Below are 19507 nucleotides of genomic sequence, written 5' to 3' on the forward strand. Positions count from 1 at the left end.
ATAATAATGAATTCAAAGGTGGTTAGAGAAGCCAATTGCATGGCTGCCATGAGCCCTGGTCCCTGAACATATTAGAGGCTGGTGGGTCTAATAGTGTTTGCTTTAATGCATTTAGAGATCAGGAAGCTTAAGTTTGTTCCTATGGGAGCCTAAAAGGTTTCCAAATTGGAAGAGGAAAAGTGGTATAAACTTTGAACATGGAAATCCCTTTGCTTCCAAAGAATGGAGATAGGAATTTGAAATCAGGTTTTTATTTTTAAAAAGAGTGACTGAGTCATTCTTCCAAAATAAGACTTAGAAAACAGTGCTTAGATTGTTTACAGCTCTGTTATTTGCTAATTTTGTGTTTGTTTTATGCTTTGAAAATGTTTTCAGCCACTCTAATAATGCTTACATGCATGATTATTTCTCATCAGAACACTGTTAATTGATTCATTTATTGTGCAGGAAAATAAGTGCCAGTGTCTATTGACACTGAAATGGTATAGTTATGGTCAAGTTTGAAATTAGTTTTGTCTTTAAATAGTGCATATTTAATAATAGTTTTTGAAAGTATGCTACACCTCACTCATATAATATGAAAAAAATGAGTCAATATGTAGAAATTGTGATTGCCACTATATTTTATCCTACATCACAAAGATTGAAATGGCCTTTTAAGAATTTCCAATAATTTTTTTATGTATTTTCTAGGGTGTACCCAAGAGAGCTAATCTAGGCAATAATACCTGTCTTTGTTTTGCTTTTTTTTTTTTTTTTGCTATTAACATCATATGAATATACTGACATATTATCTTTGGTACATACTCTTTGACAAAGTGGTTCAGAATAGACTTTAGTAACTTCCAGCTGGACATGGTGGCATACTCATGTTATCCCAGCCACTCAAGAGGAAGAAAAGGATTGGAGGATTGAAAGTTCTTTGAGGCCAGCCTGGACAGTTTAGTAAGACCTTGTTTCAAAACAAAAAAGAAAAAAGAAAAAGGGTTTATTAGGGGTAGAGCATTGGCTGGCATTTGGAAGCCTGGGTTAAATCTCCGGTTTAAACAAACAAAAAAACCCAGAGAGAAAAAGAAACAAACAAACTAAGAAACTATACTTGTATTTACAATTATGAAGTGTATATATCCTTGAATGTTTCTCTATTTGTGATTTTGGAAGTAGTTTCAATTAATTGATATGTTTGCTTGTAATTTTAATAATTAACTTAAAATATTTCCTGGGTAATTTTTGCTAGGGATCTTTGAGATTTTTTTTTTCAAAATTAAAAGGCATATTTAGTGTAGACAACAATAAATGTTGTCAAAGATGTGGGGGGAAAGGCACACTTATACATTGCTGGTGGGAACCAATCTGGAAAGCAGTATGGAGATTCCTTAGAAAACTTGGAATGGAACCATCATTTGACCCAGCTATTCAACTGCTCAGTCTATATCCAAAGGACTTAAAATCAACCTACTTTAGTTACACAGCCGCATCAATGTTCAATTGATAGCAGCTCAATTCACAATAGCTAAACTGTGGAAGCATCCTAGATGCCCTTTAACAGACGAATAGATAAAAGAAACTGTGGTGTATATACACAGTGGGATATTACTCAGCATTAAAAGAGAATAAAATTATGGCATTTTGCAGGTAAATGGATGGAGTTGGAGAATATCAAGCTAAGCGAAGTAAGCCAATTCCAAAAAAACAAAGACCCAATGTTCTATCTGATAAGTGGATGCTTATCCATAACAGAGAGGGAGGAGGAGGCATGGGAAAAATGGAAGAATTTTAGGCAAAGGGGAGGGAGTGTAGGGAGGGTGCATGAGGGCAGGAAAGATGGTGGAATGAGGTAGACATCATTACCCTAGGTACATATATGACTGCACATATAGTGTGACACTACATCCTATACAACCAGAGAAATGAAAAGTTGTGCTGCAATTCTGTACAATGAATCAAAATACATCCAGCTGTCATATATACTTAATTAAAATAAATAAATTAATAAAAAAGAGAAAAAACTTTTAAAAAGGCCTGGTTAGCCTTTTATTTGTATCTGCAAAGGAAGATAAATAATGAGCAAGATCTATCCTCATTCTTGATTACTGGCTGTGATAATGACATCCTCATGGAAATCCTTTTCTGCTCTTTTCAAGTAGAATTTAGGAAAATGTGCAGTTAACTAGTCTAAGAAGGTAAATTCACTGCTTACAAGGTAGCTACTATTGATAAGTTGATAGGGTACTCTCTGAAGTGAGAATTGTGAATAAATGTACTGTTTTCCTGGTGTTAACACAGCTTTTTCATAATATGATCAGATGTTATAGTTGACCTTTTTCCTGAAACTTCACCCATCAGTACCCCAAGGATTTTGAATGTCTTACTAAGCTTTGCCAGAGATAACAAGAAAAAGTAGGATTGAAAGATTTGGATTCAATCTTTGGTTTACTTTTTTTCTAGATATGAATATGGTCATTTAAGAGCATAAATAGTCCAATAACTGAATTATTAAGAATTTGGCTATGTAATATTTCAGAAAGTTGCCTAATATTTTATGAATGATGACAAGACACACCATCTTACTTGGTTTGTACTTTAAAAGGTAAAGAGCATTTACACTCTTTAAAAAAGAGCAAAGAGAACATCTGTGTTATGGTAACAAACATGCAAATTTGGGGTAATTAGAAGTTGACATAAGAGAATAAATTTACTTTTATTTTTTTTTATCTCTCAAAGCCATTCATAACAATAGAGAAGATGCTATGTTTTAAAATAAACTTTTAATAGCAAATCAGTTCTTTTACCCAGATTTCAACCTAGATGAGTTAAAATATAGATTTGTAAGTAGTGATAAGTTTTATTTTAGAAACAAGAAATTTTTATAAAGTGTCTTTAAAAGAACAAAGTTCGTACTGTCTTCTGAACTCTGTTTCATTTTTTGTTTGCTTTGAAGAATTGTGTAGTAAATGCAGAATTTTGATTGCTAGTTGTATTTTCCTATTACCCTTTGAAGATATGAACTAATATAATTATAAAAACATTCTTCAGAATAAATGCTGATTATATTGATAATACACATAATGCACATAGAGAAAGTTTGGCTTATTGAAAAGAACAATTGTATAACAATTAATTTCAAAGCAATTTATCCTATGTTCTTTATAATAATATAATTTGTAAGAGTATTTTTTGTGCAATGTGTTCTCTCAAAATATAGTTGGAGAGAATTGTTAAGGAGTTATATTTGAGTAAATGAATTTTATTTGAAATTACATAAATACTAGCCAAAATGACAAAGGTCAATTGATATTTCAGAATTATAAAGTAATATTGCTTTTTAATTAGAATAGGTAGTTTTAAAAAATGTATGAATTATTATTTGTTTTCATATATTAATATGACTCCAGATACATGGGAGAAAAGCCTTTAAAACTTTTAAGAGCTAACCAGCAAGGACTATCATATTGACAAGATCATCTTCAATCCTTTTAAAGGCATAACTACTATTAAATTTATAACATGTTAATTATCAGAGGCTTAATTGCTTACATAAAATAGACTAGGAAATATATTATTGATGTGGGAAAATGAAATTTCTTAGAGTAGTGCAGGTGAGGCTTTAAAGAACAATGTTTTAGGCTTGATATAATAAATCTTTCTTTGGGTCTTCCATATTCAATGAGATTTTTATCCAGTGATTTTCTGTTAAATTATTATAAATTTGTAATCTCCCTTATTTCTCATTCTGGAAAATGAAGCTTTGATTAATCCATGATTCTGATACGATCTAGTTGAATTTTATAAGTATTTGTTGAATACCGCTTCTTTTTGTAGTTCTGTCCTTTGTTAGTAGGTGACAGAGAAATATGTCAAACTAACTTAAATAGAATTTGGTTTTTCTTATAATTCTGGAAACACTGGAGAGGATGTTGAGAAAGTAGCAGAGAAGAGCGAATGTGTGGAGGTGATTCTTAGACCAGTCAAACAGGAATAGCTGAGTTAGGCCGGTAAAAGAAGGAGTTTCAGAAAGCAGTTGGGAAAGGTGAGGAGGCCTGAAACCATGAGAATGGTTTAGCAGAGGAACTTGTGGATTTTGGAAACATAGAGACGTCTCTCCTTTAAGTCTCCATGTTTGTATCCATAATCATCAGTAATTACACACAGGAACTTAAGAGTTTTAACTGTTTTGAAAAATTACCATTTTATTTTCTATTTCTCTAGTTCAAACAACTTAGAATCTGAATCGCAAGCAGGAGGTTGTATTCTCTTTCACATTTTCATTAAATTTCATAAATAGGTAAATTTTAAAAATTGATTTTTCACTGCATTAAATGTATGTGGATGAATTATGATTTGGCTGGTAGTATTTTCTTATGGTGATCCTTCATTTTTCAGATATAAATAATTAATGTTTTAAATAAGTTCGTCTATGTCTTCTTTGGTAATAGATACCCATGCCAGCATTAAGAATTTCTGTGACATTCATTGGAAAAAATAATTTCTGTACATATGTAAATTTAATTTTTTTTCTACACATCAATGAGTTATTTACGGTTGTATGTTTGATTAAATAATGTAGATTATTGACTAACCACTACCTATCGCCAGCTAGTCAGGCTGGCTACGTATGCTGGGTTCACAAAATCTGGCTATCTCAATAACTTCTTTAAGAAAACGGCGAAAGAAGCATGCAACACACAGAAATACCTTTTGCTTGCAGGAATCAGGGACGGCTCTCAACCTTAAGGGTTCATTGGAAAGAGAGAGCAAGTTACCTGAAAATCCTCTATTTACTGGGGAGAAAGATGTTTCAGAAAGTTCAATCTGAGGCAAGGGATTGGGTTTCAGGGAGGTATAGCCCAGTGTCATTGGGTGAAGTCCACTCCCAGAGCACCATTCCCCTGCCAAGTGGAGCTGAGATCCACCTGTTTCCAAGCTTGGCAGAAACCAGTCTCACACTTCCGTAGCTCAGGCTAAGGGTCCATGCTCACTTCTGTGTAGCAGCTCTCCACAACTACCAATTAAATATTTAAAGATATACTGAAAAATTTTAGAAAATAAAATAGAATACATACAAGTGTAACACATTACTGCATTATGAAGGAGACCTATAATTAAAATATAAATTATGTAATTTATCATCCTGTAGTTTTCTTTTTGCTTGAACTTGAAAATTCTGTGACATACATTCATTTTAATTTAGTTTTGTTGATATTTATTTGAAATGAATGATTCATTTTATTTTCAAGATATTTGACAGAAGCAGTCTCTTTCAGTATATTAATTTGAGATAATATATAGAGCTTGACATTCAGACTTCAGTTAGTAGGTCTGGACTACCTAAAATTCAAGAAGATGGGTCTGCTGGGGCTCAGAAAATGATGCCCCAAACCTCCAAGTATGGCCACCTCGAACTAAAGGATCAGCTTCTAAGTATCTTAGAACTTCTCTTATCACCAGCCTCCCTGTCTCTTAGTCCTTTTTCTCTCCCCAGATTCAGGGAGCAGCTTCTTCTGAAGCTATCATCCTAGAAGGAATGCAGTTATTAAGCAATTGCATTATCCAGGAAAGATTAACCACTGGAGAAAAGAAGAAACTATGTGTCAGACACTCCCCTGAACATTCTTCATCTAATCTTCTGTGGGCAGCTCTGAGGGATTACCTAATGGACTTTATCTATACAACCACCTTTGTTCCTGTACATATTTCTCTCCCCTCCTCCCCTGGCTGTTATTACTGCCCTCCAGGACTCCCCAATGCCTTTTCCTTCCAGTTTCAGTTCCTTTCTGTAGCTGGGGAAGTTATTTAAACTTCAACCACCTGGAACTTCTTGGAGACTTACACTTTAAGTGTGACTCCCATGCTGTAATTTCTCCCCATGTACAAGAATAAATTTGAGTCACTTTTCTTCTACATAATATGTGCATTGTCAGTTGATTGAAGAGAACCTTCACAGATGAAGGGAACATTTTTCCTTTACCCGTGTGGGTTCAAGGCAGTAGGATTATACTAGCAAATTGATAATAGGTTCAAAATCACAAATATAGATAACGCTTTCAGTATGCTGCTTTCTGTTAGGCCTCGACCACCATTGCTTCTTCTTTGCTTCCCTCCCCTGTTGAATCTCCAGATAGCCTTTGGATGACACTGGATTAAACCCGGTGTCATTCGCTACCTAAAGTTGACCCTCCTTTCCATTTCTGGCATTTCCATTTGCAAGAAGTATATTTTTACTTCTAAGAGCCACATCACCGTCCTTGTTATTGTGGCAAATACTATTAGTTGTTTACCTGAACCCATCTCTTATTCCTTTTTGCTCTGGTATTATTCACAGGTTCACTCTTCCCCACGTAACTCAGGGGAAAACAATCTCACTTTTCATTCAAGTGAAATGGTTAAGCTAATAATCATGGTGTTTCTGTTTCCCTTGGCAGTGATCAATTATTGAGGGGACACCTTTTCCTTGTTTCAGTTTTATTCAACTATATGAAATGACAGAACTAAGGAGAGGTAGCATATGAAAGATTTCACTAACACTTAGCCATGGAACGTTGGATGAGAAGGCAAATGTGAGTTTTTGATATTATTCCTGTCTGGAAAAGATGCTTCATTTTGCTACAGGGGGATTATCTTTTGTGAAGAAGAAATCCAGCTTGAGGGTAAAGCAAATGTATTAAAGATAGCACATAAAAATGTAAACAACTTGGGTGCTTGAAGGACTTATTGGGTCCCTGAATCAACCTACCATATTTCTGAAATTATTGCTGAGTGAGATGAATTTCTTTATTTTTACAAACCAACTTGAAAAGAGTTTGTAATTAATTAGAATAGAAAATATTCTAATTATAGAAGTTATGTCTTAATTTTGTGAATAATCATCTTAGAACTGTTAGCAGTAGTAATTTAATTATTAAAGAAAGTTCAGGGGCACTTGAATTTTGTAAATATTTTACGTAGTTAGTATGATTCATCTATAAAAATATTATTAAAATAAACAAATATTAGTTATTTTTAATACAGTAAATAGAGCAGTCATATTACTAACCAAATTTATTCTGAGATGAGTAAATTAAGGAGAAAACAGAGTGAAGCAAACCTGGGAACAATCTAACAGGTCAGACAATACACAATTCAATAGAGATTGGGTCCATATGAAATATAAATCAGTTCACAAAATTGTGTCCCTGTTTGTTGATTTTATTGAAAATGTTACATATACATCAAAAACATTAAAGAAATCTCAATGCCTGGTTTGAGTAATTTATAACTTGTAATCTATTGTTAATGCTAATTTATAACTACTTAAATATAAAAGGTAAACCTTATGGAAGGAAAATTAAAGAAAGATAGAACTGTAGATCCATTCCAAGAGGTATTAAAATTACAGACTTTCAAGTTATAATTAGTGATCAATAAGAGTTTCTCTCCATCTTCTTCCCCACTAATACCTTCTGAACTTCTGTGTTTGTCCAGATGTGATAAGAATCCTGCTGAACAGCTAAGCCATCTCAATATCAATCAATCATTTTCTGTTTCTAATTTATTTCCTTACTATTCTAGAAAGCCTTTTTTTTTTTTTTTTGCTGCTGTGATCAAAAGATTGATAAGAACAATTAGAGAGTGAAAAGTTTCTTTGGGGACTTATGGTTTCAATAAGATCTTAATCCATAAAATGGCCAGCTCTATTGCTCCAGGTTCAAGATTTGGCAGAACATCATAGTGGAAGAGTATGGTGAAGAAAAGTGGCTCAGGATATGGCACCAGGAAGCAGAGAGAGAGTGTGGGCCCTCCTCACCAGGGACAAAATATAAACCTCAAGGGCATGCCCCCATTGACCCACCTCATCCAGCCACACCTAGCTGCCTACAGTTATCATCCAATTAATCCCCATTGGGGGATTGCATCATCCCACTCATGAGGTTTTGGGGGACACCTCATATCTAAACCATAACACTTACTTTATAACATCTCCTGGGTGATGTCTGATCATCCTGGCCTGCATTCAGCAGGAATCCTTTTAGGTTGGCTTAGTCAGAATGCTCCGTCACTTGTAATGTCCCCTCATAGTAATTTTTCTTCTGTGGCTCTCCTTTCTGCTCATTGGCTATGCATTCTCAGTTTCCTTTGATCTGTTTCGGACTTGAGTTTAATCTCCCCCACTATAAAGTCCCATCACAGTGATCCCTATACTGTTATGCTCGAATTCGGGACCCCCAAAAGACCACCAGAGACCAAGATCGATGTAAGCAGCAAAGAGGTGTTTATTGCGAGCTAGCTCGGTCCTCCTCGCGCACACACAGCAACTGGTGATGCTGAGAGGCCCTAGCCTAGGGTTTGCAGCAGTTTTATACATTCTTTGGAGAAAGCAGGGACCCCCACATACATCATAGCATCTCTTAGCAAATCATCACACACTACGGGAAAATCAAATAACAACTCTAAAACATGATTAGCACATTCACTGGCGGGAACAAGTTGGGGAGGGGTGATTGGTTACTACAAGAGGGGGATTCATTTGAACTGATTAGTTTAAGCCAAGAGGGGTGTTCATGCTGAACTACATGGTTTCCCAATGTTATCAACCACCATAAACTACTGGGAGGGTCATCTGGCATCCCAGGTATTTCCCTGTCTCATGCTGATTGGTGGCTGCTAGGGGGTTGCTATGATCCCCACCTAACCTGACTGAGTCAGGACACCTGGCACAGCAGATCTCTCCTGTTACTTGTAGATAAACCACTTAGCAGGGTGGGAATGTGCCTAGGAGTGCTCTGTGGGTCTTTCCAAGGACAAAGGTGATGTCCCTTCCTTGGACAAGCTTTGCTCTGAGGTAGAGGCTGGTTTTTCAATACCTATTGTTGTGATCCTAAATAAAGCCTACCTTACTATTCTTTAGCAAGTATCATGAATTTTTTTTTTCTTAAACACTAGTTTTATAAAACTTTAGTTCACTGGAATTATTAGCAATTGAATTTTTTTTGACTTGGCATATTTGATGACTTAGCATTAAGCATATTAGTTTTTGTAATGTAATATCTTAAACTATGGAGATATATGTGACTCCTTGTTCTCATGTTATAAAGGTAGTAGGAATTATCCAAAGCTCAGAATTGACAAAATCAGGAGTGAAATGTATTATAGGATATTAATGTGCTCCTGAACTGAAATAGTCAAATGAATCTGGGAACAAATAACAGTCTAAAAGAATAGGCAAGTTTCACAATAAGCAGGTTGGTTGAGAATGTGGGGGTGTGAGAAATAGAGAGCAAGAAGGTTGTGTGGGCAATGCAGATGAGGGAGAGCAGTTGGTGAGACTGTGGGTGGGAACACTACAGATGTTGAAAGCCTGCAGTAAAGCAGTGTGGTGACTGGAACATTGGTCATGAATGGTAGCATATTAGAATTGGTATGGGGGTGGATGCTGGAAACTTGTAGGCTGGGAGAGACATTGCCAATAACTCGAATATCAAAGGAAAATGAAAGTCACATCTAAGAAGCAGTTATTGATGAAGACATTTACAAGGTAATAAGACCTCCTGCATCATTATGATTGAGATGTCCATTTTAGTTTTTTTGTTTTGTTTTTGCATAAGAATGCAATAAACATGCTTGAGATGCTTTATCCATGAGATCATGACCTTAAGTCATAGCAACTGAGGAAGTCCCCACAGAGGGAATGCTAGACAAGAGAGACCAGAGGATACAAAGTTCTGCAATTCTCAGAGGATTATTGTTCTTTTAGAAAATGTTGTTCAGGGATTGTCACAGGGCTTCCCTTTACCCTTACATAATAGAGGTGCCCTCTGGTGACCTTCCTCTGGTTTAAAAGGGGGCCACATTCTTGGGGGTTGTTGAATGTGAATAAAAGCCACTTGGTATGGAGATTATCATAAAGCAAATCTGATGATCTACTTTGGAAATTTTATTAGAAAATACAACTTGGCTATACTAGATAAAAATGAGGAATAGGATAAGTATCCAAATAATGCGATAGCAAAATTAGCTGTTCATCTCTTACTTTTAAGCCTAGTGAATTGGAACTCCCATGTGATAAGATTCCTTTTTTTTTCCATGTTACCCTACTTAAATGGATAGAAATAGAAAATAAAATATAAAATTTAATTCATTGACTAAGTTGTGTCTACAAATGTTATGACTTTTGTTTAATTTGATTTGTCAGGAGAATTAAAATGCTAGGTGAGTGTACAATTTGTATCTTAAATTTCTCCCAAAGGCCTGTTTTTTTGTTTTTTGTTTTTTTTTTTAGGCTTATTCCCTAAGAACACGTTCTTGGGAGCTTATGGAAACTTTTAAGAACTGGGGCAAGAAGGGATATCTTTAGAGCTTTGGAGGCATGCCCTGAAGGTCATGGGATCTGCTTTTTTCTTTTCTCTCTTATTTGCTCTCTGGCCACATGGTGAGTGGTTTTAATCTGCTATGTGCTCCTTCCACCATATTCTGCCTCTCTACAGGCCCCAAAATAATAGATCCAGTTGATCATGGACAGAGACCTCCAAAATAATCCTTTCCTCTTTGTAAGTGGACTATCTCAGGGGTCTATTATAGTGATGAAAGGCTACCACAGTGAGACAGTTTGACATTTTCTTAATCCTATTATCCCATCTATCCAAATTATAGGGCTATAGTAAATAAGGTCTAAGATATTATTACATCATTAATATTAACAATTTCTAGTTGTCTAACATGAACTTGTATATTGATAACTTTTTTTTTTTTTTTTTAAATGAGAGGATGGCTGGAGAGCCTCAAAGAACATTTTCTTCCTTAGGATAGTCTTTATGTTTGTTTAAATAGTTTTTTAAGCTAAAACCAATTTTTTAATCAAGATATTATATTCAGAGTTGTCTGTCTTTGAGCAGTTTATTTTATCATTTTTTTTTTGAGAAGGTTCTACCGACAAAGGATTTGATATAGTCTGGTTATTAAAAGAGGTTTCTTGAACACAATGAGAAGGTAAGAGTGTTTTAGGTGTGTAGGTAATTTTACAGGAGGAGAGAGTATATGGTTCAGCAATAGAATGAGAAGACTGTAAGAGTAGAGGTAGAGAATAGAGAAGGAAAAGAGACAGAAATTGCTAGAGGGGAAGCCAGTGAGGCTAAGTCTGATCTGGAAACAAATAACATGGATTATTGATTATATGTCTAGGCAAGAGAAGGTAGACAGTGTAGTTTACAGTGATGACAATGAGAAAAGAGCTTATTCCAGTGATATTTAGGAGAAAAGAATTATGAGTTCTTTGTTTATCTGCTAGTAGTTGTGGAAGGTAGGTGGGAGAATGGTGTTAATGTTTATATTCTAAAGTTTCCTGTTTGGAAGACTATTTGTATCATTTGTTAACAAAATAAATCCCAGTAGAATTACTGAAGGAAAAGAATGATTTTAAATCTGAGAACATCTTGACTTGCCTATGGATCTTTCTGTTCTAGATGATCAATAGGCATTGGATATATAGTATTAGCTAAAAAATTTGACCAGGTGTAGTTATGTGGTGCATATGTGGTGCTTATGTGAGTATGGGTATAACTTTGTACGTATATGAAGGTTTTAATTTTCAGTTTACAAATATGAGTTTTTTGATTTAGAGAATAATAAAAGCAATGGCTTACTGTAAAAGAAAGTCTACAACTGAGGTCAGAAGTAGGAAAAGCAAATCCTATGAGTAACTGGGAGAAATGAACAGTGAGGAAGAAGAAAATGCAGGAGGATGTGATGTCGTTTGAAGCTAACATAAAAAAGAGTCTTATGACAAGGAATGGGGGATCAAAATTGTTAAATAGTGTAGGAAGGTAAAATATAAAATATAAAAAAATAACAAAAGAAAAGAAGAAAAATTGAGTCTATTATGCCTGACATGAAAGTCATGGGTGACTGCTTGAAGAAAACAATTTGGGGGGAATTGTGTGTGTGGTGAATTGTGCATGTGCTTGAGTATTTGAAACAACACTGAAAACAACTCTTTCATGGCATAACTATGTATGGAAAAGGAGGCATAGTATGGAAACTGAAAAGGAACTTGCTGTACTTCCGGGGGGGTTTTCAATATGAAAGAGACTTCTTTATGCTTACAGCAGATTTGGCAAATAAAATGCCTTTAGGGATCAGCAAGTAGACATACAGCATATACATATTATGCTGGCTGGTGGGCATTATGGTGAACTCAAGGGTGCCTACCCTTTGAAGTGGGGGACCTTTCCTTAGTTTCATCTACCTTTAGATAAGTGAGAATGTGGACCTACTTTTCACATAAGCCACTGTGGAGAAAAAGAAACAATGTAAAGTAGGGTGGCATATGAGAATTCTAAACAATGTTGAGGGACTAGTTTCCTAAGTGAACACAATGAGAGAGGAATGAAACATTGGTAAGGGGAGAGAAGGAGGCTTAGAAATGGAGAGAGTCTGTGTTCAGAATATTTGATGTCAGAGGTAATTGTTCCAATTGAGAAGAGCAGTGTATGATTTGCCTGAAGAATGTAATAGAGGAAGATGACTGGGTATACAGAGTTGAGAAACTGAGAGGTCAGTGTGCTGGATAAATGTTTCACATGGGTTTTGGAAATCAGTCCTACTTAAGACTTTTCAATTAAACTCTAAATGTCAACACTTGTCGTGTTAATAATAGGAAAAGGCACCACAAAGATGTATAAGTTTGGGAGCATGAAGAATTGCATCCTTGGGATGGAGCTGTTAGAAGGCAAATACTTGTTTCTTTATAAATGGGCAGATGGGAAGCTGAGCAGTAGAGAACACAGGGGACTTGGCATCATGACCACATCTGACCAGCAGGTTTGTGGGCACCTATGGAGCTGTTTCATTGTGTATCTTGTTGACTTAGTAAGCTCAAGATGCCATAACAAGGTATCACAGGCTGGATGGCATAAACAGAAGTTTATTTTCTTAGAGAATGGAAGTCCAAAATCAGGGTACCAGTGTGATTGGGTTCTGTGAGGTCTTTCCCTGTCTTGCTGACTTCTCTGTGTCTTCATGTGGCAGCAAAGATACATGGGGTGAGAAGGCAAGCTATCTTGTGTCTCTTCTTATAAGTGCACCTTAATCCCATTATTAGGGTCCTCTTATGACCTCTTCTAAACCTAATTGCTTTCTAAAGTCCTCACATCCAAATGCCATCACAGAGTTGGGCTGGGGCTCAAAAATATGAATGTATAGGGTCTACAACACTTAGAAATATAATGAGTTCACTGTGGGAGGATGATGAGATTCTATTTATTATACAAGTAAGTTTATTGATAGCAGATATTCATGTTCCTATTACGTGCCGTGAGCATATTTTATTTACTATAGAGTACAAAACTGGCACTTCATATTTTAGAATATTTAATATCTCAAATATGTGTTTATGTATATCATTATAGTTCTGTATGATCAATATAAAACCTAAGGTTGTACCAGAAAAAGCCTGAGCTTTGCTTTCTTCATAGATAGGACTTACCATTTACAAATTGAGTGTCCTTTGGCAGGTAAATCAATTGTATGCTTCTTCTCTTTCTTAACCTGCAACATAGCACAGCTAAAAACTACATGCAACATTCTTGAGGGATTAAAAACATCATATCTAATACATGTAGCACAGTGGCTGGCATTTTGCAGGTGGTCAAAAAATGGTGGCTGGTTTTATTATATAAAGTATAATTTTCATAATTATATTTAAATATATACTGTTTCCCTTATGATTAAAATATGCTTTTTTATCAAGATGACTTTCTGATGATAAATACAAGTGGAACAACTTCAATATACTAATCTACATTATTTGTTATTTATATAAGATAAAAAATTAGAGGGATATAGAATTTTTATCTGTGTTGACCATCTCAATCAAATCAAAAGTTATACATTTTCAAAAAATATACACACTAGTTTAAAACATTGCATACATTTAACTGGTATGGGAGTTGAACCACTGAGCCATATCCCCAGCCCCTTTAAAAAATTTTTATTTTGAGACAGGGTTGCCCTAGTGGCTGAGGCTGGCTTGGAACTTGCAGTCTCCCTGCCCCAGCCTCATAAGCTGATGGGATGTGCCATTGATCTTGTTATAATTTTTTTAAAATAAATTAAATATGGTAGAAAGAGATTTTTAATATAAAATTATTAATATAAATCAAAGTAAGAAACCCTATTTTTAAAATTATGTAGGAGAAAACTATTAAGTTTTTTACATATACGAATCCACACTTTTTTCTCAGTTATATACTGTTGAAACACATTTAAGAATACTGAAGTTTAGCATAAGGAAAAAAAAAAAAGTTAGTCTTCCTGGCTGTTTTGATGACATTTAAATGTTTTTCAATTGTAATTGTGATCATGTGCTACATACTTGTTTGTCATTGTATTTCTCTTTTTTTTCACATAATATGCCATGATGTTCAGCTGTAGATTTAGGTCTGTGTACTGGTATGAGGGCAGGAAGAACTTGAGAGCAGAATCCTGTATATTTCATGATTTCAAATTCATGGTGCAATTAAAAATACATGTGGAATGTTGTGGATTGATTGAATCTACACAGAAAATTAGTAACCAGAGAGACATAAATCATCTGGCTATGGCTTCTGTCAAAACCATGAGCCAGGTGATTTTTCACCAGTAGACAGCTGATTGTCTGAGCCCCCAGAAAAGATGAGTACATTATAAACTGGGTATCACCTGTGCCCGTTGTGACCCTTTGCTTTGTCAATCATAGTCCTTTCAAGATTTGATTTATTTTCCATCCAATAGCTAGGTTCATGATTACTAGAGGCCTAAAATATAGATTCTTTAGGTCATTATTTCCTGTTTGCATGCATTAGCATCCACATGTGTGTGGACTCAGCTAATTTTGATTATGGAAAAAGTTGTATCTGAGTTCATTCCTGACATCCAAATAGACATTAAAGTAAATTAGACCTCATGGACAGAATTTTTGTTTTAGGTTTGTTATTTAAAATGCATTATTTCCATCAAGGACTCAGGGAAAGCTGCGTTTTTGTATTGTATATTCACACAGGAAAACTATCAGAAAAGTCTTTAATACACTAATTCTCATTATTATAATGAAAACCTTGCACAAATTAGTTTCTACCTTTTTATCCTCTAACATTTAAAAAAAAATCCTCCCTGGTTAAAATTTGAAAGACAAAAATATGTTGTCAGAAAGGGAGGGGAGGAGGGAGAGAGAGAGAGAGAGAGAGAGAGAGAGAGAGAGAGAGACATCCACAAAGCGGAAAGCCACTGGAAGTTTGTTTTACTTTTTTTTTTTTTTATCTACCCCGTATATCTTATGTACTAAATTTTTGCAAGAAAAGATGAAGTGAAGCTTGTGGTCTGCAGGATGTTACAGAATGCCCAAGATGAATTGTTGAAGACTGAGATACTGATCAACCCAGGCCCCTTATCAAATGTTCCCATGGTGAGAAGTCTTGCACCCTGCTCCATCACTGACCGCGTAAGGGATCTTTGCTTAGGAAATTCAGAGATACTCAGCCTCTTCAGAATTGTTTTCTTGAATGTGAAATGAAGATAATGATATGAATTTTGTATGCATTGCTGGGAAGTATAAAAGCTAGCATCTACAGTGACATCCATAAATTTTCATGTAGTTGCCCCTCATCTGTGCCCTCTCTTGGCCTCAAGGTTGTTAGAGTTCATGCTGTCTCTGTTGTATTTGGGAGGCATGTAGCATCAGATTTCCTCGTCCTTCCTTTATTAGACCACATGAAGCTTCTGAAAATCAACGAAGAGTTAATGTTTCTATCTTTACACTGTTGTTTTTGAAATTGTTCCTCTTCACAGTCTGAATCCATTGGTATTTTTCTTTTCAATCCTGTTTTTTTTTCTTTCTTTCTTTTTTTTTTTTTTTTTAATATGTAACATCACCAAGGGGTCTGTGTTAAGAGGAAATCTTTGTTATCTTGAAATTCCTTGTCAATACAAGAAAGAAAGCTTCTGACAGTGAATCAAGATTGATTATGCATCAATGATGCCCTGTTACTGAATCTATTTGGAGAAGAGCTGAACAGCTGTGTGTCATCACGGCTGCTGTAGAAGAGTGTCCCATAGCTTGAGCCGTTGCATAGAAAAGATGTACAAATTCCAACTGGAATTATTGAAATTTAAATGGGTAATTAAACTTTATTCTTATATACCAGCTAATGCACTATATTCCAAAGTACCCTTAATGGGAGAGAAACATGGACAGACATGCTTAATCTGCCTGTTGCACGTGGGGTTCCTTTGAAATATTAAATTCATGGCCCTTTACTCCATGAAGTTTGTTTTAAAGTCAGATTGTTATGTTTTCATTACAATACAGCAATGCCAATCTTCTAGGACAATTAAGTATTAATCCTGCCACTTCACATACTCCTCAGCTTGATGTTGTATTTCCCTAAGTGGACATGTGCCTCTGTTAGAGTTCTCTGGCTGTGACCTGTAGGGACCAATCAAGATTTTTAAGCATCATAAGAGCAAAATAAAAGGAGAAAATTTGCCATTACAAAACCTTTGGGGAAGACAGAGGGAAGACTTATGAGTATAAAGTCATAGATCTAAGGAAGGAAATATTAAAATAATACGTATTAGAGATGAGAAAGACCTGAATTTAAGAAGACCGATTTAAGAGATATCGATGAGATGGAAGAAAAATGAATTGGTGTAATGTTTAATTTTTAGAACTTGTTGGTTGATTGGATGCTTGTATTTCAAGGACAAGAAATGGGGAGGATTATATGTTGATTATAGACCTAGGATGGACTAGATTATGGTAAAACTCACCAAGACAATAAGATGGAGAACATAATTAAAAGGAAAAGCTAAGGATTTTTGAGTTTGAAATGTTTGGGGAACACTCAGGGGAAGATACCCTATGATATGCCTTTTGGAAACAGAGGGAGCTCCTGGGATGGAGATGAAGATCTAGGAGTAATCAAAAAGGAGGTGATTGTTAGTGCCATGAGTTCAGATCCTCTAGAACACTGGTATTTAAGGGGAAATGGAATCTTAGAAGCCAGCAATATACACCAAGAGGAAAATCCGAACCAAAAGTTTCTATGCCAAATGGACATCTTGCCCTTCTTAGGAAGAGGTAATCAAAATCTATGTTATTGCTATTTAACAGGGAATGGAAAAGATAAGACTGACTTGAAAAATATTTTGAAAGAACCATTCTGTGTTAAAGACCAAATTGCACCTAATATTCATCAACTATTTCTAGAATGGACTGGCTCAGCTGGCCAGAGCTTCATGTTCATTTTTTGGTTGTGGTTTTCCATGTTTACACAGCTCTGTTTCAGAAAATGAATACATATTTCATAGGCTTAGTAAAATGAACTTCAGTCCTTGGTCAAATGATGAGAAATTATAGGTTTCCCTCTGTTGTGGTTTCAATGTGGTGTCTGTCCCCCAAAAGCTCACGTGTCAGACAATGCAAGAAAGTTTGGAGAAGACATGATTGGGTTATAGCCTTAACCTAATCAGTGAATTGATTCTTGATGGGATTCACTGAGTGATAATTAGAGGCAGATGGGGTGTGGCTGGAAGTAGTGGTTCACTGGGGGTGTGGCTATTGAGTATATATTTTGTATCTGGAGTGTGGAGTCTCTCTCTCTGCTTTCTGATTATCATGTGACCTGCTTCTCTCTGCCACACTCTTCTGCCATGATGTTCAGACTCACCTTGTGTCCTAAGAAATAGAGCCTGCTGTCTGTGGACTGAGACCTCTGAAACCATGAGCCCTCAGATAAACTTGTCCTCCTCTACAATTGTGCTGATTGGCTCTTTTAGTCACAGCTGTGAAAGAGCTGAGTGAAACATCCTCTGTTATGCCTGATTTTCCAAGGCAATATCTGCATTGTTTCTACAAAACTCGTTTTAAAGGTAAAAAACTGTGTTGTGGAGTTGCCTCTTTCTGTTTGTGACCTCAGGTTGAGGGTTGCTGATCCTGATACCATTTTGAATTTGACCAATCATTAAAAATAAGTAGAAATCCCTAGAACTAAATATGAGGAGCATTATTTAATAAAAAGTTACAGTAATAGTTTTAGAAAAAATGTCATTATTTTACAATGAAAATTATTAATATATAATTTTAGTTTATTAAAAGCATTATACATTATAAATATATACACATTTGTGTTGTTTATTCATTTATTAATCCATTCATATCTTAAGTGTGGTTGATGTTAAACATTTTTTTTCTTAAACTTTCTTTTGACTTAATATTTCTAATAGAAAAGTGAGAATTGAGGGAAATACAGCACTCATGTAGATGTCTAAGTCCACTTGTGTAGATGTCTTCTCAGACAGCTCCTTCAATGTAATTCAAAATTAGCATACCTAGATTTGTTATTGTGTTTCTGTCAAGGCATGTCTTTGCTTTTCTTTAAGAAACAAGGACTTTAAAGTATAGCTAAGGCTTTTTTTTCTTTTAAATTTTCATAACAAGGAACAAGAAACAGAAGAAATGCATATGAAAGAATCATTATAAATTAATTTGATGAAATATCATTCCTGGATTTAGTGCTAACATGATGTCTTCCAGCATTTTCTGGAAAGTTGTTTTTAGTGCATTTTTAGTTATGGACTTTCTTGAATCTTCTGTGTTGTTCTTGCCACCCAGCTTGATAACCTTCATCAGGACACTTCATCTGTCTATATAAAATGGTATTGGGGATAGATGAAGAAACCTCTGAACAAGAATCCCTCAATAAACTAGCATAGTAAAGTAGGAGAATATCTTTGTTCTTGAGAAGCATTTATTTTTACTTTGAAATATTAGAGTCAAACTTTTTCCTGTATAGTTTTTCTCCAGTTGTTATTCTGTGCATGTGTGGGGAGCATGTCCTATATCTTTTCTAAAAAAATATTTATTTTTTAGTTGTAGTTGAACACAATACCTTTATTTTTATGTGGTATTAAGGATTGAACCCAGGACCTTGCAGGTTTTAGGAGAGCACTCTACTGCTGAGCCACAACCCCAGCTAAGCATGCCCTATATCTTTATTCTCTTCCTCTCTATTTGTCATGACTTATTAAGTTTTCTGCATATTCTACAACCTCTTCCTGCCTCTCTCTGGTTGTTGCCACAAGATAAGATAATATACTCCAATAAAACTTAGTTTGTAGAACATCTAACACCTTTGTAAATCATTTTATCTGGAGTTTCTGTTTGCTATTTGAAAAACTGTAGAACATTATTCAAATTTTACCATAAATAATTGAAATAGTTAATACTTCTTGAGTGTTTGCAATGTCTCAGGGCCTTTATCAGCACTTTTTCCAGCCCCAGTGCTTTTTCCGTGTATTAAGTCATTTAAACCCTCACAACAAACCTATGAGCTATTTTATTATCTCTTTTCTTCACAAAAGGTTTTGGGGCACAGAAAGTAGTTTACACTGTGTTTGGTTGCCAGTCCCATTTAACCTTCTTTATTGCTTAAATGCCCTCATGCTATTGTTTCAGATGTTTAGTGTTTTTTTTTTTTTTTTTTTTTTTTTTTTTTTCCCC

The 19507-nt window shown here is 35.2% G+C and overlaps 1 protein-coding gene across 15 annotated transcripts in view; it reads left to right on the forward strand.

Moving 5' to 3' along the window:
- The window catches only part of Gulp1 (GULP PTB domain containing engulfment adaptor 1), a 280193-nt gene that overhangs the window by 4390 nt on the left and 256296 nt on the right, over positions 1-19507 (forward strand). The window lies entirely within an intron of this gene.

The sequence above is a fragment of the Marmota marmota genome, unplaced genomic scaffold, assembly GCF_001458135.2.
Source record: "Marmota marmota marmota unplaced genomic scaffold, marMar, whole genome shotgun sequence".
NCBI lineage: Eukaryota > Metazoa > Chordata > Mammalia > Rodentia > Sciuridae > Marmota > Marmota marmota.